The following is a 22,759-nucleotide window of genomic DNA, read 5'->3' as shown; positions in this document are numbered from 1 at the left end:
CATTGCTTTCCTAAGCCAAGGGAATGTTAATGTAATTGGTCAGATTCTAGGGTACATTAGGGCTGATTTACTAAGGGATTGGTTACCGCAAGTTAAGGTTTTCCATTTGATTTTGAGAACTAGTATCAAAACTAAAAATTAAAAAAAAAACTGTTGTGCATCTGTGTATGTGAATGTGTGTGTGTGTGTGTGTGTGTGTGTGTGTGTGTGTGTGTGTGTTCATATATGTGATTGCAGGAATCTGTGTGCTATAGCACACATGTAGGAATCAGAAACCACAGCAGCATTGGTACCTGGAGTTGGTTCTTGCTTTCCATCTGGTTTGAGAGAGGCTCTCTTTTCACCGCTGCACCTGCCAGGTTAGTGGGCTCCCTAACTCGCTTGCAGAGACTCTGCTGTCACCCACTCCCATGTTGCCACAGGTGCACTGAGATTACAGTTGAGCACAGCCATGTCTGTCTTTATGAGGGCTCTGAGACCCAAACTCAGGTCCTCACACATACTCATCAACACTTAACACACTGATCCATCTCTCCACCCCCACAGTGTCAATTTTTTTTTAATTTCAAATATTAAAATTGATTGAACTAAAACAAAGTCTAAACCTCCAACATTTCTCTGAATATTTCTTTTGTCTCTATACAAATAGACACTGTTTCATAGTAAGAGAACACAGTGAATTTTCTTTTTCTTTTTCTTTTTTTGTTCTTTCCTAGATACACACTTTGATCCTCTTCCTTATCTATTCCTCCATCTCAGAGACCCAGTTATGGCTCCTTGTAAACAAGGCTATTAGGTATGAATGGGGGATTGTTTTTCTTGCCTGGGAATTTGTTTTTGAGCTGTCATGGTTAGGTGCTGACTAGTTTATTATATCTTTGCAATATCAAATGATAGGTTTTCACTGTACTCTACCTCACCCCATCCTGCCACAGAGATGTGGGCAGAAAGACTTTGAAGCAGCTGGTGACTTTTTCTGGAATTCATAAAATCCTTGTGAAAGCCTTCCTCTCAGAGTCAGCCTGGGATTTGACCCTGCTTCATCCAAAAAAGCAAAGGGTGTACCATGGGGGAGGATGATGTCATATGGATTTTGATAACTTAATGGTCTAATGGTTCTGTTTTTTGTGGTACTGACTCTGGTGAAGAGGTGCTACCACCCCCTTTCATCCTTCCCTCCATTTCGTCTCTCCTCTTGATGTAACTTGCAGCATAAATGTGCATCAAATCCCTGAAAAAGTTTGGGATAGGATCTTGTTAAATTGTACATTTGACCTGGAGGTTTGAGGCCAGAGACTCTGCATTTCTAAGCATCTCTCAGCTGATGCAGAACTGCTGGCCTGGGAATCACACATGGGGTAGGCAGTGGGAGACTAACTCACCAAAGACCTCCCTGAGCACCAAGGCTTCATTAGCTGGAGTGCAATGTCCTACAGTGGAATAAGGCAGGTTCTCCCCCACAGTTTCTTTAGCTTCTATCCCTTGCAGGTACAGCTACCTCAAGCTTTCTTTGTGAAAGGTTGAGGAAGAACACAATAGTGTCTCCCTGTGCAAATACCACATTAGTTTCCTTAGCTATGTTACCACCATGCCTACCAAAATTCCATTGAAATGTCTAGGCTTCAAACTGTATTTAGCAAAGGGAATGCTCTCTAGGGGATGCTGACTTCTGGCCAGAAGGCTGTCACTGTCACTTTTAGTCTTCATTCTCTTTTGATTTATATTTAAATGTCTTAAGAGATCTGGTCTCCATGGAAGTAACTACCAATTAGGCTGCTGATATCTTCATGCAGGGGATAATGAGATTTTTTTGAATTAATGATATCTGAATTAAAGTAGTATTCACCAACACCAAGGGAAAGTAAACAAAACCACAGGGGTACATAGCTTGTTTAAGAAGTCAGACAGGTAGGCAGGGCAATAGAGAGGTACTCTTCCTTCGGTTGAGGAATCTAGCCTCATCTGTCAGATATGTGTTCCATTCCCTGGTATCAGTTGCTTTTCTAGATTGTTTTCCTGAATGAGATGGTTTGTGCATATATACTACTTAACATCTGTTTTGTGTTAGGAACCACAAAAGGTATTATGGGAATAACAAAGATGAATAAAAGAAGTGCCTGCTTTATAGATTTCGAATGCAGGCCAGAACTGACACATTAATTACTGGATTTTAAAGGATTTACTAGAGGCCACTGATGTATGCATACAATAATAGTTAGTAAGCCATGATCATAAGCCAGGGAAAGCAGTCAAAATAATAGATATAGTACCTCCTTTCATGCAGCATATTAAACAGCCAATTGCACAAATAAATAATGCATGAACAATAAATATAAGTTTCATGAAGGGTAGATAGGCTATGAGGATGCAGGAAGAGACTCCTGTTTGTGAATTACCAGAGAGCTTCTCTACAGAGAGATATTTCTGCCAAGACTTTGAAGGATACAAAAGAGTTTTCTGAGTAAAGAGACAAGAACATTTTAAGAGTAGAGAATAGCATGTGCTGTGGTTCAGAGGTAAGAAAGAAGTTGGTGAGATCTAGAACTCAAGGCACATTAGCATGGCCAGAGGGCTATGCAGGATCAAGGAAGGAACTTGGTGTGTTTGGATGAATGGAGGAGGCTCATGTTGAAGCATCTCAAGGGATGTCTGATGGAGTCTGAATTTTCTTGTAAACACATGGTACAGTTTGCATTCTGAGAAGATGCCTGTCAGTGCAGCATTGACAGATGTTGACTGAACGGGCCTGAAGAAGCTGTCTGCTGAGCTGCATCTATCATGGTCATGAAAAACATTCAACACAGGCTAAAACTAATTTGGAGAGTGGTTTGGTAAAATTTTTTTTTCACTCACTTGTCCATCATCTCTTACTCATTGGGCACTGTAGGTCTAAAAGGAAACAGAGCCCAAAGTTCTTCATTCCATCTTCACCTCTACCCCCAAAATCTATTAAAAAATTACTGCTCCATTTCACAAAACCTTGTGGGTATTTATTTATTTACAAACAATTCCCATAAATGTCTGTAGTGTTGGGTGGACCCAAGTCATTTATCCTTAGCATCTTTGTGTGTGTCCTAAGGTGATTCTTCCTATGAATGTTTGTCACTATTATTAATAGTCAGCAATTCCTTTGTCTTCCTCTGTAGTCTAAGATCAACTTCCTAGAGAGGATTCAGCTAGAGAAGGAATTTATTAGCATGTTTTTTTTTTTTTGGAAGAAAGTGGGATTTAGCGATGACCTAAAATACATGATAAATTTAGTTACCCTTTTGGATGAGAATAGTATAATATTAGGCAATGGGGGATTTGATTACCCATCCTAATGACACCATTTATAAATTATAACCTTGGCACAAATGCTTATTTTTCCTCATATGTAAAGTAAAAGTATTGAATCAGGTGATCCCTTGAGCCCATCTGAAGTACAGATTTATTTTGTGGAAATAAACATGGGATTTGGATTCAGAAAAGTACATACTGCTGATCATGCTGTGACTGCAGCCAAGTCATTTAAGGCCCTGAAAGTCGCTGATTTGAAGATGGATTTAGAAAATGATGGCACATAGAACTGTAAGCCCAGCATTGAACACAGTGCCTGGCACTTAGTAGGAACCAAGAACCTACCGGCAATGAAACAATACTTGTTTCCTCTATGAAGACTAAGTGATATTAGTCATTTCAAAGAATTTTGGGGAGGCTGGTAAGATGGCTCAGTATCTAAGAGTGCTTGCTCTGCAAGCATGAGGACCTGAGTTTGGATTAATAGCAACCACAGAAAAATGGGCATAGCCACAGCATGCCTCAGTGTAACCTCAGTGCTATGACAGATAGAGACAGGAGGGTTACTGATGCTTACTGCCTCTCAGCCTAGCTTCAGGTTCAGTAAGAGACCCTGCACCAAGGGAACAAGGCAGTAAATGATAGAGCAGGACACCTGATATCCCCTGACTTCCGTGCATATAGGAATCTTCACACACATGTGCCCCTGCATCACATACATACATACATACATACATACATACATACATACATACAAAACATACTCACACAGACACATTTTTAAAGGAAAGTGTATAGCTCAGTTTCAGTACTATTTCCCACACTCACCAGCATCCCAATTCACATAAAAATAACCTCTCCTGTGCTCCAGGATGAGCATGACTTTTTATTCAGCATTACTTGTGAACATAAGGGCAATCTCCAAATTCTTCAGCATACATTGAAATAGTGGAAAGTGAGACTGGAAAAAATGTGTGTGTGTGTGTGTGTGTGTGTGTGTGTGTGTGTGTGTGTGTGTGCCGTTTAATAGGCTATTAAAATACCCATCAGAAAGATGGAAACTCAGAGGGAGTCCAAAAAAGCAACTCCTGCACAACCAGCCAGATAATGAGCTACTTTAAGAGCCTAGATTCATTTTTAACATGCCTACAAGATAAGGTGAACAGAGAGGAAAAATAAAAGCAAGCATTGCCACATACTTCCTGGTGCTGTAATTTATGGAATTCTTCATCTTCAACACACGCACTTTCTAGATTCCTAAGCCATGGTCTCACCAATATTCACAGGCTTCGTGTGAGGAGGATCAGTGGTTAAAAGTATGAGAAGCTGCCTTGACTGGAAAGCACCCGTCTAAGGTTCAAATTTTCTTAACGTGATGGCTTGATTGCAACCTGTCAACATCATTTCAATGTCAACTCTCAACCCCAAGCCTCTACCATTCTATCCTTCTTGTTTTCCCATTCTTCTGAGAGTAGCCAAGGGAATTAGCAGTGGCTTAGCTTGCCTTTGAATTTTAGGAAGACTTCCCATGCTTCCCATGAATGACTTCCCTCATTGAGAGTTACTTTGAGCTTCAGATAGGATTCACTGTTCCCAGAAAACAAAACAAAACAAAACAAATCCCTCCAGTTGTGTGAAATGAAGAAAGAGACCCTTCTTATTTCTGCCCCAGCTCTTCCACCCATCTAGAAGTCTGGCCAGTGGGAAGGCTGGAACAAAGGCTAGACTAAATTAGCACTCTGGATACATCATTCACTAGTTATAATTGTACTATGAAACCTGTTGGTAGCCCCATGGATGGGGCTGGAGAGAACACAAAGATAGCTGGAAGTAAAAAAATAAAGTCATGGTAGATAAAGGCATTTCCTCAGAGGTTGGTATTTTATTAATAAGAATACCAGCAAAGGGAGCAGCAATACCAGCACCCCAAAACCAAGCAGCACTAAACTGAGTGACTACTATGTGCTGGGCATGCAAGGTCCATTCACTATTTGAAAATTTATGTGAGTTTTAAGTTTGTTTTAAATTAGGAAACAGAGGGAAACGGCTGTGTTGATTTGCCCAAACCTGCTTAGCTAGAACAATAGAGAATTGGAATGTGAACCTGTTTTCATCTTAGTCTGTAGTTATTCCAATAATCATGCTATTGGGTACCAGAAGGAGTGTATAAACTTCTTCATTGGTACTTGTAGTTTTCTATCTCTCCTAGTATTCAGGATGTGTTTTTAAGGAAGATGGAGTTGGCTAAAGGCTAACAAATTAACCTTTTCAGCTGACACAGTGAGGAAGCTTTTTGTTGTTGTTTAAAGTCAAACTCAAATGAGTTGTGATGTGTTGGTAAGAGGGAAGAGAATTGGTAAAAAAAAAAAAAAAGTGGCTGATGTAACCTAATAGCAGGCACACAGACATGTGGTGCACCTTTTCTCAAACTGGAAGTGCAAAGTTTTATTAGTTTTATTTATTTAGGATGGGTTAAATTTTAATATGATTGAGTGAGAAAGATGGACCTTGTAAAGGCTTCATGGTAGAGGTAGATTTTATATGCATATTGAAAAATACAGACTTCTAGAGGGGATGGTTGTTTCCTAAAATGTTTAATAATGGAACTTAATTAGTTTCATTGTAGTCAATAGGATGCTGACATGGCAAGGAGACATCTTTATGGTCAACAAAAACGTTGGTTCCAGTGGTTTGCTACAGTGACCGCCACTACACTCTAGTGGAAGAACCTTGAACTTAGAGTAACAAGATTGTTTCAAGTTTTAATTATGGCACTGAGTGGGACTTAATTTCCCCAAAATTATCTTAGTTCCTTTTTTATTGCCGTGACAAGATGTCTGACAGTAAGAACTTAAGGTAAGAAAGATTCATTTTGGCTCATAATTCCAAATGTTCATGTCACTTGGTCTCAAGTAGGATGCCATGCCATGAAGCAGGAGGAAGAGGAAGTTCTTTGCATCACAGTGATTAGGAAGTAAAAAAAAAAAGGGGGGCCAGGGATCAGGCAGGACCTGTAAATGCCCACCCTCCAGTGACCTGCTCTTCTAGAGAGGGTCTACCTCCTAAAGCCTCCCCCACCTTCCAAAACAATACTGTGAATTGTGAATTGATGATCAAGTGGTCAACATATGAGCCTTCTAGGGGAATTTCATGTATGAACCATAATAGACATGATAGTCCTTCAACTGTGAAGCTATAGTTGTGTCTTCTTTTACAGCCTGTGAAAGGGTCAAGTGAGAGGTGGATGCAAGATTATAAATTGGGGAACGATCATTTTCTTTAACAGATTTTTCCTGTGGAGACCATTCTGACACTTAGGAGGTTAGTGATTTCTACTGGAAAGTTCCTTTAAATTCCATTGGTTATTTGACTTGCCTTTAGTTGTCTAAATAAGATCTTTAAAGATGCTGGAGTTTCTAAATCCAGGAAGTAATCAAAATAAATTTGGATATTCAACTTTCTGCATATCAATGGGTAATAAAAACTGACAAGTTCATGTATGAAGCATGCAGTACACAAACATGCACCACAGTCTGCCTTTACCAATCTTGCTTTAAAGGTAAAGGTTTGCATCCTTTAAAAATATTAAAGACATTACCTCTGTAATAAGTCAGTCTTTGAAATGGAGTAAGTGAAATTTTATGGAAATTTTACTGATTTTTCTGTCTGCCACAAGAGGTGAAATCGTCATACCGTGATGGTATCAAATTGGGGCCTGATTTCTGACTTCCTACAGAGGCTTCCTAGGGACAGGCAATTTTGTTTATGGGTTGGTTTATTTTAGTTGTTCCTCTTTATGCTTCAGGGGATGAAATCTAGGAGTTGCTTTTCTGTAAGTAGAGATAGTTTAGAACTCCCGAAGCATCCTTTGGCTGTGTTAGATTGTGAACTTGTTCTGGAACATGGGAGACAATGTTGGGGAAGAGGGATAAGAAAGTAACTCAGTGCATTCATTAGAAAAATTGCTGAGTTTGGCAGGTGAAAGGAATTGTGAGATGAGGCATGCATGTGTGCATTTAGTGTGTGAGCTGAGTACAGGCTGCTATTTTCTTAACCTCCCCTGTAGACCCAGTCTCCAGCTCAGCATCTCCTCAAACAGGCAGAGGTTAAGCATTCTTACAAGTAAAGGCATGTTAGTTTTTGCTGTATATTTATTCACACTGCTCCAAATTTTCCTTGCTATGCTAAATAATGAGGCATTTGAATACCTACATATGCAGATATAGACTTTTTTGGTCTTATCCTTTAGAAGTTCTCACATTTTGATGGATTTATAATTACAGCATTGTGCATGTAAAGTCATTGATCCAAATGAGTTTTGATTAATTTATAATCTTTAATTTCTGCTTAATATACTTACTCATACATATACTGCACAATATTTTCTTCCCAAGCGAATGATAAATTTGTACTGATCATTGGACTTAAACACCACAGGACATGGATGTTTCCTGGCAAGTAGATGAACTGTTGATGGTTAACCCAGAAAATTGAGGAAGAGAATCCAGAGACTCAGAAAGGAATATAGGAGCCCCTAGTCTATGTTTCTGAATGCATTAGTTGGTTCTGGCTACAGTGATGCTATGTGACAAATATCTCCTGAACTCAGGTGAGTAAAGCAGCAATGACTTCTAGGGAATTTGCATCAGTAGTTCACACTGTCCTAATGGTGATCACCTGGGTACAGACAGTCCCTAAACATTTTTTTCTTCCAGAATAGAACAAACCCACACTTGAAGGAACAATTTTAGTTTATACTAGTACCATGTTTGCTAACCCATCGCCAATGCTGGTCGTGTATCAAAAAAGGTCAAGAGCTGAAAAATACATTCCATCTGGGGTCATGGTAGAGGTCACTGCAGAAGGCTAAAAAGTGAGGTTCAATAATTATACTATGACAGAGAGAAAGTGCAGATATACCATGGAGAAAGACTTCCGGAGGATAAACAGGGAGGGCGTTGGCAAGTAGGGTTCTTACAGCCTCCTGAATATTTTCTCACTCTATATTTTCTCTAGCAAGCTTTACTTTTATTGCATAACTGTGGAATTAAAATATCACATAAAATGCTTGCCATGCAAGCATGAGAACCCTAGTTCCATGCCTATAACCCATGTTGAAAACATCAACTGGACAGAGTGACATGTATTGTTATGCCTGGGGCTATCCTGTTAGGGGGTGTAGACACTAAGGTCCCCAGGGCCTCCTGGCTAGCCAGCCTAGCCTACTTGGCTAGCTTCAGGCCAACGGGGAGTGTCTCAAACAAACAAAAATGGACTATGCCTAAGGAATGATATTCAAGGCTTTCCTCAGGCTTCCACACATATTTTGCATACATCTCTGCACCTGCATATGCATGAACACAAACAACATACATTCATATGTACATAAACACAAACACACACATACACACATACACACATATACGGGATTCACCGTAAAACTCTGGAAAAATTTAAACCTTCCTCATTTTTACAGTTTGATTTTGAAATGGAACAGTGAGACCTTGAGTCAACTTTCTTTTTTTTTTTCTACTGACAGAACATTTCTCTCAATAGGGTTACAGAATAGTTGAGGAATAAAACTCTAAGGTTATGCAGGTAAAGCAATTGCTGTAAAAGATTGTGAATAAATGCTTTCTTCTTGCTATGGTTAGAAAAGCATTCCAGGAGGTACATCCAGTAGAGAAACCATGGGAGAGATTCCAAAAGCACCATCACAAAGCCCTCTCAAGAAGACTAAAGAAGGGAGAGAACACAGAACACTCTTGTAAGTGACACTGTGTGAGAATAGAGAGCAGAAGTGGCCATCAAAACACAGGGAATCATTTCAGTGTGGCTGCTCAGTCTTCAGAGTTCCCATTTCTACCTTGCATCATTAGTTTGACTGCTGGTCTCGTAGTCTTCAAGGAATGTTGGTTGAACATACTGTCAGAGATTTTACCAGCAGAGCAAAGCGGCATTGGGACATACTGTTTCACAGGGTTTGTTAACATCATATTGGATTTTGCCACGCTCCGAGTGGCCATCAGAACTTTGAGTACATGGGACTGAATTTACAAGAAGTATCATTCTGAGAAATCTTTTATGAGAGTCAGACACCTGTCTGGACACAGTGACCTGAGACATAGACAGTTCTAAGGAAAGATCAGAGCCTCCTCAGGCACTGCAAGATTTTCATCAAATGCGGGGCTGGGAGTTTTATACAGGGAAAATATCATTGTCTGTGTGATACTACCTCAGGAGCAATTATTGTCATTGGAAATAAAAATCAAGGGTTCAGCTCTCCTTATTTTAGTAGCTCTCAAAGGGGATGCCACAATATTATACACCAAGAATCACTTACTTCTGCCTTCAGGTTTAAATCAATGTGGACAATGAATTTTTGTTACAGTTTAGAGTATGTATTATTGTAATGCCCCTGTAAGATAGAAGTCTGTGCTGAGTGAGTCTTAGCTCTGTAGAGAAAAACCAATAAAAACAGATTAACCACAGTTCCAAGTCACTATCAAGAAGGAAGCGTGGGTTTGTTAGAGAGCTAAAGAAGTTTGGATGGTGGATATTTTAGGGATCTCAGTCAGGGAACTAAACTAGTCTTCTGAGATCGTCTGTTTAGGGTTGAATGGCAATCAGAGGGTATAAAAGCATGGCCCAGCCCACACTGTAAGGTGTTAGTTAGACTACTATAAGAAATGGTCCTGTAGTCACCAGTGTTGTTGATTACTACTGTCAAACTTATGATTGAATTAATGCCAGGTCACAATGTCTAGTGTCTCAAAGGTTGAGAATGGCTGACCTAGCATCACAACATCTCATCCTTCAAATATTTTGGGGACAGAAACTCAGGGTTTTCTGAGTGAGTGGGAATCTGCCATCTATGTGTTCCTCACAGATTCTTTTTTTATTTTTTTCTGAGACAGGGTAGTTTTCGGTGCTTGTCCTGGATCTTGCTCTATAGACCAGGTTGGTCTTGTACTCACAGAGGTCCACCTGGCTCTGCCTCCCGAGTGCTGGGATTAAAGGCATGTACCACCACCTCCCAGGAAATATTCATTTATTTTTATTTTATGTATATGGGTGTTATGGGTATGTCTGTGTGCCACATGTGTGCCTGGTGCCTAGGGATGTAGACACATTTCTAAACAGTCTTATTAAATAAGAAGCACAGAGCCAAATACAGAGGTGAAAGCTATAGAGATCAGAGAAATAGCCACCAACTAACCTTAGCTCACCACCTCACTGTAGCTTTCCAAGAAAGCCTCTTCCTGTCTAACCTGTGCCTTTATTGCCTTCCTGTTCTGCCTTCTCTTTGGCTCTAAGCCCAGCCACATCACTTCCTGGTCACTGCCTATCTATACAGACCTCCAGTTCTCTATGGTTGGTATTGGGATTAAAGGCATATGTCACCATGCTTGGCTATGTCCTTGACCACACAGAGACTCTGCCTGCCATGTGATTGGATTAAGAGCATGTGCTACCACTGCCTGACTTCTGTTTATGGCTATGACCTCTGATCTCCAGGCAACCTTTATCTTATTAACATAGAAATAAAATATCATATTTCAGCACAAAAAAAATATCACCACACAGGGAAAAATCAGATTCCCCCAGAACTGGAGTTACAGATGATTGTGAGCTACCATGTTGGTGCTGGGAATTGAACTCAGGTCCTCTGGAGGAAGATGACCAGTGCTCTTAAATGATGAAATCCTGCTCCTCACAGATTCTTAGGGCAGGAGTTTGGTTTTAAGAAGTATAGAAAGAGGTGAGAAATAGAAAAATGGAAAATTCTTCACATTAAAAACATAGAAGGCAATAATGACAGAAAGTCAAATGCCTCAAAAATAATATAGACTAATATATAAGTAATAAAAATTATCTTATGAAGGGGCAGAACAGCAATGGTTGGATAAGGTTAGTTGCATTAATGCATGCATGCATGCATGAATGAATGAATGGAAATAATGTTTGCTCTATGTTACAGATTTGATATGCTCTCTTAGATTACTTTGAGGCAGATATTATGTGCCTTTCCCTACCCCCATTTTGAGTTTTAGAGTTAGGGATTAACATATTTAAAGTAGGACAGTAAGTGACACAGCTGGGACTTGAACTCAGATCCAGTCGTGGTCAAGCAAATGTGCCCTAGGCTACACTTTGGGCAGAAAGGAACAGTTCCATCAGGACAAACAGTTAAAGTGGTGGTGGCCTTCACATAATAAACTCTGGGATAGGTTATTATCACTCAGGTAACAAAACTCCTGACCTGGGCCAAGGATGTATCATAAAACCCATCTCTGCCCATTTCTGACTACTTCTCTTTTGCGCAGGACTCTGCTTTACTGATCTTCTTGCCTCTAAGAGGCTTGTGTGTGTTATCTATCTGGTCAGAGATATTCTTTCCTCTAATCTTTTCAGGTATCTTTACAAATCCTATCTCTTCATAAGATATTCAAGGACTACCTCATATAAGAACACGCTCAATTTCCTAACCACATTGCCTTATTCACCTACCGAAAGTAAGTGTTTGGATTGCTTGTTTATTACCTCTTACCTCTAATCTTATGTGACTTCCAATGACTCCCAAAAGTCCTCCTCTAGCAACAGCAGACACATAGTAGGTACACAGCACTCAAACAGTATTATCAATTGAATGAAATATTCATTAACTGAATGAGCAAATTCATCCTTTGGGACAAAAATGTAGTGGGTGTCATTGCAAATGCATTTCCTGTGTCTGAAAGACAGATGATATCTGGCAGGGCAGGGAGGTGAAAAACTGTGTCTGAGTGAATGTTGTCATTTCAAGAAAGCACAAGATTGGTCAAGGAACATAGACCCTTAGCCTGTAAGAACAGGGCAGCAAAAAGATAAAGTGGAAACACAGGACTGAAAAGGTTGGAAATGTGTAGTCATATTCTCACTGGTCACGTTAAACTTCATGACCTGAACACAGTCCAGGTAAAAATGAATTCTGGCTCAAGTTAGCTGATGGCAGATTGGGCCATGGGGTCACAAAGCAGACACATTCTTAATGTAAACAACCCTCCACGCTCAGAGCAGCATCCCAAATGTTGAGTGTGACTTCAAGGTAATGCCTCAATGGACACCAGCAATTTGGAGTAGACACAAAGTGATCTGAGTCCCTAGCTGAGTTGAAATCACTATGGAATTCAGAATGTGCTGTCTGAGCAGCAGTTTGTGAGTTCTCAGCTCCAACAAGTTTTAGGAGACTAATCAGTTCTCACTCAGTTCCCCATCCCAAGGTTAAAGTACCTCAGAGGGATGCTATCCAGTCCTCAGATGCAGTTTGGAACTTAGTAGTTATTGTTTCAGGTTAGGAGTATAATCTAATGAAGTGTGCAGTAATGTCCTGCAGTGGGCACCTGAGCGTTGATCTGCTTGGCGTATGGCAGTGGATCTCAGCTGACCTTGTCATCTTTATTGAATTTAACACTCCCAGTGAACGCATTTCAGGCAGCACACCTCAAATGGATGTCATCTATTTTGATTTTCATTTTTCCTCCTAATAGTTTAATACAGCTGAGTAACTCCAGGGGCCTTGGTAAAATCAGTGGTGCTGCTCCCCACCGCCAGTTAACTGGAGGTTTGTATGTAGCTTGCAATTGACCTTCATACAACACCTCATGCTATCCCTACCACACATCCCAATTCCAGGAGGTAATCCACAAACCCGGCAACTAATTCTTCCCCCGCTGATGGTCCCCACTGAGAACCATGACAGATGTAGGGATTGCATGAGATGGGACCTGGCAACTTCTGTTTTCTTTCATATTTAGAGCTTAATTGATAAGAAATAGTTAGATGCTGTGAGGTAACACTGAGTGGTTCCTTCTGGTTTCTGTATTTTGCAGAGCATAGAAAGTGAGACACGTATCAACAGTGACCCCCGACCCATTTGCTTAGAGGAGGCGGTGACTACCAGTGGATAAGAAAAGGCATTTCTGGGCAGGAGGGATGCCTTCCTGGTTAAGAGCTTATGTTGCTCTTCCAGATAGCTGGTTTCAGTTCCCAGTACCAGTATAGTGCCTCACAACCATCCATAATTCCAATTCCAGGGAATATGACACCCTCTGCTGACCTCCACATGTACCAGATACACACATGGTACACAAATAAACATGTAGATGAAACCATCATATACATATAATTAAATACATAAAATCTAATTTAGAGAAAGAGACATGATATTTCTTTTGTAATGATATTGGCAAGAGTACTATGCCCAACTGTCCTTTTAGTAACCCATCCAGAGTGTGGGGTGAGAGCCTTTTCTTAAACTCCACTGCAGTGAATATTAGCTAATTATCTACCTAAATGTCACTGCAGAGGCAGCAAGAGATTTCGGGCTTTAGGAAAACTGCTGCATTACAGCTCGGTTGACAATGAGTGCACAACAGAATCCCTGTATCTGTGGGGACATGTGTGTTTCTAATTTTTGAAAATGTGTGTGTACACATGCATACATGGGCACTTGAATGTTGTGTATATGGGTGTATAAACCTGTGTGTACACATGTGTGTGGTGGCCAGAGGACAACTTGGGGGAGCCATTCTAATGAATGCTATCTATTCCTTTAAAACAAGGTCTCTCACTTACCTAAAGCTCATTAATTAGACTAGGCTAGCTGGTCAGTAAACCTCAGGGATCTTCCTGCCTCCATCCTTAGTGCTGGGTTTATGACTGTGTGCCATCACATCTGATTTTAAACAAATGATCCAAAATAATAAATAAACAACCACGATTTCTGAGCTATCTCCCCATCCCTGTGAGAGATACATTCTAAGATCCCGAGTGGATGCCCAAATCCATATATAGAACCAAATTCTATATGCATATCCTGCTTTCTGTTATACATATACACCTGAGGATACATTTTCACCTTTTCACATAAAGGAATTACTATACGACATCTCCTTGGCACATATGACTGGCTAATATTGCTACTCTTCACATTGAGAATGTTACTAAGTTACACAAAGGTCATTTAAGATGATAATTATGGTACTGTAAGTCTTATAACTAAGATGGACTCTCCAATGACTATCAGGCATGTGGCATATACAACCTAAATATGCTGGACAAAAGGGTGATTCATGTCCTAGGTGGTATGGAGTTGGGGGACACAGGATTTCATGGTGCTCAGAATGATGCACCATTTAAAACTTATGGACTGGCCTGCCCCTAGGTCCCATCCCTGGGCACCAGCCATTACGGGGAAGACCTGCCCAACTTGGCCCCAGGTTCTGGCCATTGGTGGGACCCCCCCAAGGTTCCCCTCCTCCAACCCCCCAGCTCCCCACAGACCCTGCAATCTCCATGCCCTGACCCCACGCCCATCCGCTGGAGACCCCAGCCACTGCCTTAGACTCAGAGACCAGCCCCCAGCTCCCATCTGGCCTAGAGCTTCCATCTGGACCAGAGAGAGGCTTCCTGAATCTGTCAGCTCTGTCTGGACCAAGAGTGCTGATAAAACCAAGAACGAATGCACAAGGAGATAGGCAGACATCAAGGCAGAAGTACATACAGCAAAATAAAGAACAATACAGCATCACCAGAACCTAGCCCCCCTCCAACAGCTAGACCTGAACATCACAAAATGGAAGAAGCAGAAGAAAGCAACCTTATAAATAACATCATGAAGATGCTAGAGGCTTATAAAGAAGAAATCAAAAATGAAATTGAGGAACAGACAAACAAAAAATGGGAAGAATGCTATAAAAAACTAGAGGAAAGGACAAATAAAGCAGAAGAAAACAATAAATTCCTCAAAGAAAATCATGAAAAAAATTTTTTTCATGAAAATCATGAAAAAAAAAAAAACAACAACAATGAAACAGATGAGGGAAACAGTCCAAGACCTGAAAAGGGAAATAGAAAAAAATGAAGAAGACACAAACAGAGGGAATGCTGGAAATAGAAAATATGAGTAAATGAACAGGAACCTCAGATGCAAGTATGATCAACAGAATGCAAGAGATGGAAGAGAGGATCTCTGGCATTGAAGATACAGTAGAAGAAATAGATTCATCCGTCAAAGAAAACACTAAAGCCAACAAAGTCATGACCCAAAATGTCCAAGAAATTTGGGACACCATGAAAAGACCAAACCTATGAATAAGAGGGATAGAGGAAGGAGAAGAATACCAACTCAAAGGCACAGAAAATATATTCAACAAGATCATAGAAGAAAACTTTCCCAACTTAAGGAAATGCCTATGAAGATACAAGAAGCCTATAGAACACCAAACAGACTAGACCCCCCAAAAAAGTCCCCTTGCCACATAATAATTAAACAACTAAATGTACAGAATAAAAAAAGAATATTAAGAGCAGTAAAGGAAAAAGGCCAAGTGACTTATAAAGGCAAACCCATCAGAATAACACCTGATTTCTCAATGGAGACTTTGAAAGCCAGAAGGACCTGGACAGATCTAATGCAGGCAGTAAGAGACCATGGATGCCAGCCTAGACTATTATACCCAGCAAAACTTTCAATCATCATAGACGGAGTGAACAAGACATTTAAAGACAAAGCCAGATTTAATCAATACGTAGTCACAAACCTAGCCCTACAGAAAACACTAGAAGGAAAATTCCAACCTAAGGAAGTCAGATACACCCTCGAAAACACAATGGAGTACTACTCAGAAGAGAAAAACAATGACATCATGAGGTTTGCAGGCAAATGGATGGATCTAGAAAAAAATCATCCTGAGTGAGGTAACCCAGACTCAGAAAGACAAACATGGTATGTATTCACTCATAGGAGGATACTAGATGTAAAAGAAAGATGACTAGACTGCTACACAACTCCAGGGAGGCTACCTAGAAAACAGGACCCTAAGAAAGATACAGGGATTGCCCAATGACAGAGAAATGGATGAGATCTACATGAACAACCTGGATGTGAGTGGGGGTAATGAAGGGCGAGGGTCGAGGGAAAGAGAGCTTAGGGGAGCAGGAGGTCCCAGCTGGATCAAGAACAGAGAGGGAGAACAAGGAATAAGAGACCATGATAAATGAAGACCCCTTGGGAATAGGAAGAAGCAAAGTGCTAGAGAGGTCCCCAGAAATCCACGAAGATACCTCCACAGTAGACTACTGGCAATAGTCAAGAAAAAGCCTGAACTGACATACTCTGGTGATAGGATGGCCAAACACCCTAACTGTCGTGAGAAAGAGGAGGGATTGTCTGAGCGAGAACTGTTAAGACCAAGATTAGAAAAAGCACAGGGACAAATAGCCAAACTAATGGAAACACATGAACTATGAATCAATAGCTGAGGAGACCCCAACTGGATCAGGCCTTCTGAATAAGTGAGACAGTTGATTAGCTTGAACTGTTTGGGATTGGGACCTGTCCTTAGTGTATGAGCTGGCTGTTTGGAACCTGGGGCTTATGCAGGGACACTTTGCTCAGCCTGGGACTGGACTTGCTTGGACTGAATCTATCAGGTTTAACTGAATTCCCAGTGGAGTCTTTGCCCTGGAGGAGATGGGAATGGGGGGTGGGCTGGGGGGAAGACAGTGGGGGAAGGACAGGGGAATCTGTGGCTGATATGTAAAATTAAATTAAATTATAAAATTTAAAAAAATAAAAAAATAAAATAAAACTTATGGACTAAGCTGGGTGGTGGTGTCACACTCCTTTAATCCCAGTACTTGGGAGGCAGAGCCAGGTAGATCTCTGTGAGTTCTAGGCCAGCCTGGTCTACAGAGCGAGATCCAGGAAAGGAGCAAAGCTACACAGAGAAACCCTGTTTCGAAAAACAAAATCAAAAACAAGGACAAAAAACCGAAAACTTATGGACTGTTCATTTCTGGAATTTTTCACTGATTATTTTTTTCACTGCTGTTGATTCTGGGTAACTGGAATCATGGAAAGTGAAGCCATGGATAAAGGAAGGATTATAGTATTACTCTAGAAAACAGAATGGGTAACTTATGGCAACTACATTGTTTGAATTTTAAAATAGGATATATTTTAAATCAGATGGATCTATATTAATAATAAAAACTAAAAATGCATTTTCTGATATAGTCTACATAATTTTACTCTTTCAGTGAAATAACTTTAAAAGAAAGCAAAAATTGGAGCAAAAAGTTTACTTTAATCATTTATGAAGGAGTGAGAGGCACTGAGCCCTATGCCAGGAATCGTGGCTAGCTCTCATAAAATAAGCATTTTATAGATGAAAAGACTAAAGTTCAGAGAGTGTAAGTGACTTTTCCAAGGTCCTAAGCAATGACAAAACCAGATTTTCAAACCAAGTTCATCCTCACTTTCAAGTCTTAGCTATTTCCTCAAGCTCCACCTGCATTCAAACTGTGGAGTCCAATTCTCCATCAATCCATGGACTCTCTAAATGGGTACTCTGTCCAGGGTAGTGTCTTTGAAGAACCTTCTAAGGTGTGGCCATTTGAACATGGGGTGCTTGGAGGACTATCTATGTGCATTTTAAGCTCCACAAGAATGCAACACACATCAGTTTCATTATTTATGGCTCTAGGTATTAAATACTTAATAAAAGGGTGCATAAATGAATGAACAGGTAAACAAATGGTCCAAATATATAAGATTCTACGTATCTTCCTAAATAGGAAAGACTTGAGTGAACAGGACTGGGCAAGGCATGCAAAAGTCTACAGGAACAGGAAGAAGCAATCTGGAACATCCCCAGCTTTCACCTGGGCTGTCTGAAATGCTTGGATAATTCTACCCACGAATCTTTACATGCTTGGCTCCTGTTTTGCTTTTAGACATTATTATCTTCAATGCCATCTCCTCAGAGGTGCTGTCTCTGTCCCCATCTACAGTTGATCTCAATTCTGGTTACTGTTCTTGGTGCTGACTTTGATAGAACTTACATCATCAGGCACACTGTAATTACTCATTTGTGTGTGTATTTCATTCTTGTGCATGGTTTGTTCCCCATATTTGGAACACCAGGTAGCATTCTGCTTATTTTTGCTACTGTATCCCTCTACCCAGGTATTCAGTGAACAATTATTCATGAGTGAAGCCAAGAAAAATTGGCTCATGACAGGATTTCAGAAGCCACAGTGCATGGAAAGGGTTGAAGTCTAAGAAGCCAGAGAATAACTGTAGAGCAGAACTGACACCGTGGAACTTTATGTACTCGTCCCTCCTGCCCCATCCCATACCCCTTGACTTAGCCTGATCTCTAGCACCCTCCCCATAATGCCTGCTTGGGCTGGAGGATGCTCATTGTTGATCTCTCCTAATTGTTCTTCGAAAAGAGAACACAAAGGTGCGAGATAACAAATCCCGCTTGTCTCTTCCCTCAGTTCCAAGGGGATAAGTTGGACAATGTGTCTTTGGTTGGTTGGATATAGAACTCTGTCTTAGGAGATACAGTGCATGATCTGTGTGTTTCTTGTGTCCATAAACTTCAAGAAGCTTGGTGTGCCAGGATCCATCTAGCCAAGATTACCATTCCCTTTCTAGCTATTGTTACAAGGGTGGGTGGGTACCTTTGGTCCATTTTGGCTTATCCATCATCACCATCTCTGTGTTTTAGAGGAAGGAACAGAGGGCCAAGAAGTAGAAGACTCTGACCCACTGTCACAGCGCTGGGAATTGACACTGGAACAGTTTGAACTTAGGTTCATCTGACTTCAGGAAGCATACTTCTTTTCTTAACATGTGGTGCAAAGCTGCACAGATGTCCAAAGGCGACCTTTATGTGTCAGCACTAGTTACAAGGAAGTCTGAGAATGGTCTCCCGCTTACTTTAATCTGTCTCCTTCCAAAGGTTCAACTGTATGGTGTTCTGTGTTATTTTTCGTACTACACTTAAAGTCCTTCACAGCAGAGAGCTTCCTACCCAGGCAACAACAAGGCCAGGATTCTGTAAAATGGAAGGTTTAAATGGTTTAAACTCCAACTGTGAATTGTTAAAGGGCAGTTTGGAAACTTTCTGCAGATATGCTCATCTTCAGATTAATCTCGTGTCAGGGGGCTGCCATCTCCTGAAGCCTGCTCACATCATTTCTGCATCCGTGTTCTTCACCCAGATGGATAACTTCATCTTCTACTTCTGTTACCACATTGCCTTTCTCACCACAGGATTCAATAAAAGAGTCTGGCCAAAGTAAATCAGACACAGGCAGGTCGGGCTGTCTCCTATCCATGCAGGAAATGCCACTGTCGATCATGGTTTGGACTTTTCCCGAGAAAGGCTGCAGGTGCAGGGGAAAGTCAATCATTTTCTAAAAGGCACCATCTCTTTTTCAAGCTAGAAAGCACAGCTGTCTAAGCCCGGATGGCCTGTGCAGTAAATTTTCTGGAACCTTACCAGTTAGAAACAAGTCGAGAGATGTCAACAGCCTATCACTCACATGAAATGAATTGGTAATGATAAATGTCATAGATGGTACCATCACATCTGTCATTCATCAACTGATTATTAACTGACACTCTGTCCTTCCCATTACCTCACTTAGTAATCATACTGACACTCTGAGGTAGGCCCTCATTTCTTCAGTGTCTCTGCAATATTAAAGCTTTTATCTGAGGACACAATTAGAAAGTAGGTGAGAGACATGGACTTGAACCCAAATATACTACAACAGGACCTCCCAAATGATATGCTTCTTTGAGGACATACACAAGATCCATGACATGTGTTTTAAAAATTAGCTTTCCTGTTTATTTTTTTGATTAATGTGAAATTATTTAATATATTTATTTGGTACAGTGTGATATTTCCATACACATGTACAGCATGAGCTGAACAACTTAATCAAATTAGCATCTCAAATTCTTATAATTTCTATGTGTTTGATGGCCTTACGCCCCTCTATTCTAGTTCTTCATGAAGTCTTCCCACCCTGCTGTAAAACACTAGCACAAATGAGACATCTAACTACGTTTTGTTTCCAATGATCGAAACTCCTCTCTCTGCCCTTTGTAACCTCTAGTAACCCTTCCTCTTCTTTCAGTTTAGCTCCCTCATGCAAGAGAAAACCCTTAATTTTATCTTTCAGTATCTGGCTTACTTCATTTAACACAATCTTGTGTATTTCCAACTATTTTGCAGCAAGTTGTTGTCCAATTCTTTTTAAAGCTGTGTAATTTGTCATTGTGCTTTGTATGTGTGTCCATGCATGTGTGCACACACACAAACACACATTTCTAAAAGGCACAATCTGTTCTTCAAGTAAGAAATCACATCTTGCTGGGTGGTGGCGGCGGCAGCGGCGGCGGCGGCGGCGGCGGCGGCGCACGCCTTTGATCCCAGAACTCAGGAGGCAGAGCCAGGTGAATCTCTGTGAGCTTGACGCCAGTCTGGTCTACAGAGAGAGTTCCAAGACAGGAACCAAAACTACATGGAGAAACCTTGTCTTGAACCCTGCCCCCCAAAAAAAAGAAAGAAAGGAAAGAAAAAAATCACATCTCTCTAAGCCCAGACTGCTTTTGTAGTACTTAGTAGTACTTATTCTGGATCCTTATTTATCATCATCCATGGCCATGGGGATTCTTTCTAAACTGTGGCCACTGTGATAGTGCTATAATAAATTGTGCAGGTGTCTCTATGATATGCTGGTTTTGGGTATCTTTTCTTTTTGGTGTCTTTTCTTTTGGGTATCTACCCAGAGGCAGGGTAGCTGGATCACACGGTAGGTTGAATTCTAGTTTTCTGAGCAATGTCTATACTGCTCTCCACAATGATGTATGGGCACTCCCTTCTGTCTCTCCACGTCCTTGCTGGCATTTTTTCAATTTTGTCTTTTTGATGACACCACTCAAACTTCTGTGCAATAATATCTCATTGTGGTGATGATTTGCAGTTCCCTAAGAATACTATCACATTTGTTCATTATTAAATTGGTTTATTTGTTGTTGGTGAGTTTGAGTTCTTTTTTTTTTTTTTTTTTTTTTTTTTTTTTGGTTTTTCGAGACAGGGTTTCTCTGTGTAGCTTTGCGCCTTTCCTGGAGCTCACTTGGTAGCCCAGGCTGGCCTCGAACTCACAGAGATCCGCCTGGCTCTGCCTCCCGAGTGCTGGGATTAAAGGCGTGCGCCACCAACGCCCGGCGAGTTTGAGTTCTTTATGTACTGTGGATATCAATCCTTTGTGAGATAACAATTTACGAATGTTTCCTCCATTTCTTAAGCTTTCTCCAGGCTTCCCAATGTTTCCTTTGTTTTGCAGCACCTTTTCAGTTGACATATATTTGTATGTGTGTGTGTGTGTGTGTGTGTGTGTGTGTGTGTGTGTGTGTGTGTGTGTGTGTTACCAACGGTTTGGGGTCTTATTAAGAAACACCATTGCCTGTAATAATACCTTGAAGAGTTTCCACTTTTAAAGCTTGCTCTCTGATTCATCTAAACCTGGTTTACTATGAAGTGAGAAATAGGAGTTTTAATCCTTTGCTAGTCCATGAGCATGGGAGGTTTTTCTACCCTCTACTGTCTTCAGGCATTCCTCAATGTAGTAAGGTTTTCATTGGCTTTTACCTCCCTGGTCATTTACTTATCCCTAGATATTCCTTTTCTGAAGCTATTGTGAATGGGATTTGTTTCCTTGATTTATTTCTTGGCAGGTTCTTTATTGCTACATAAAAACTACTGATTTTGGATATTGATTTTGTAGACTGCTACTTTTGCTCAAGTGGTTGATCATGTCTGAAAGTTTCCTGGTAGAGTCTTTAGGGTCTTAAAGGATTATGCCATCTTCCATTAATACACACACACACACACACACACACACACACACACACGTATATATACATACATATATCCTTTTATGTCTTTTATTGTGTAATTTATCTATTACTTCAAACACTATATTGGGAAAAAGTAGAGAGTGGGCACCTTTGTCTTGTTTCAGATTTTATAGGAAATGCTGTCAATTTCTCTCCATTTAGCAGAATGTTGGCTATAGGCTATATCACATATAGCTTTTATTATATTAAAGAATGTTTCTTCTAGTTCTAGTTTTCTCAGGGTATTTTAACATGATGAGATTATAAATTTTGTAGAAGGCCTTTCTTTATTGTATTAATTGAGATGATCATGTGATTTCTGTTTTTATTTATCTGCTATATTATAGTAGTTGATCTGTGTCTGTTAAACCAATCTTTCACCTTGGAATAAAAGTAACTTTGTCATTGTGTATGATAGTAATATCATACTGACTTTGGTTTGCTAGAATTTTTTGAGACTTTACTAGGATTTACACTCATCAGGGAAATTGACCTGTGGTTTCTTTTTTTTTTTTCAGTTTTCTTGTACCTTAGTTTGTTTTTATTTTTATTTTTTAATAATATTTTTATTTTATAATTAATTTAATTTTACATATCAGCCATGGTTTCCCCTGTCCTCCCTCCTCCCACTCCCCAGCCTTGCCCCCAACCCACCCCCCATTCCCACCTCCTCCAAGGCAAGGTCTCCCCTGGGTATTCAGCCCAGCCTGGTAGATACAGTTGAGGCAG

Source organism: Peromyscus maniculatus, chromosome 3, assembly GCF_049852395.1.
Source record: "Peromyscus maniculatus bairdii isolate BWxNUB_F1_BW_parent chromosome 3, HU_Pman_BW_mat_3.1, whole genome shotgun sequence".
Classification (NCBI taxonomy): Eukaryota; Metazoa; Chordata; class Mammalia; order Rodentia; family Cricetidae; genus Peromyscus; species Peromyscus maniculatus.
This window is presented reverse-complemented; position numbering follows the sequence as displayed.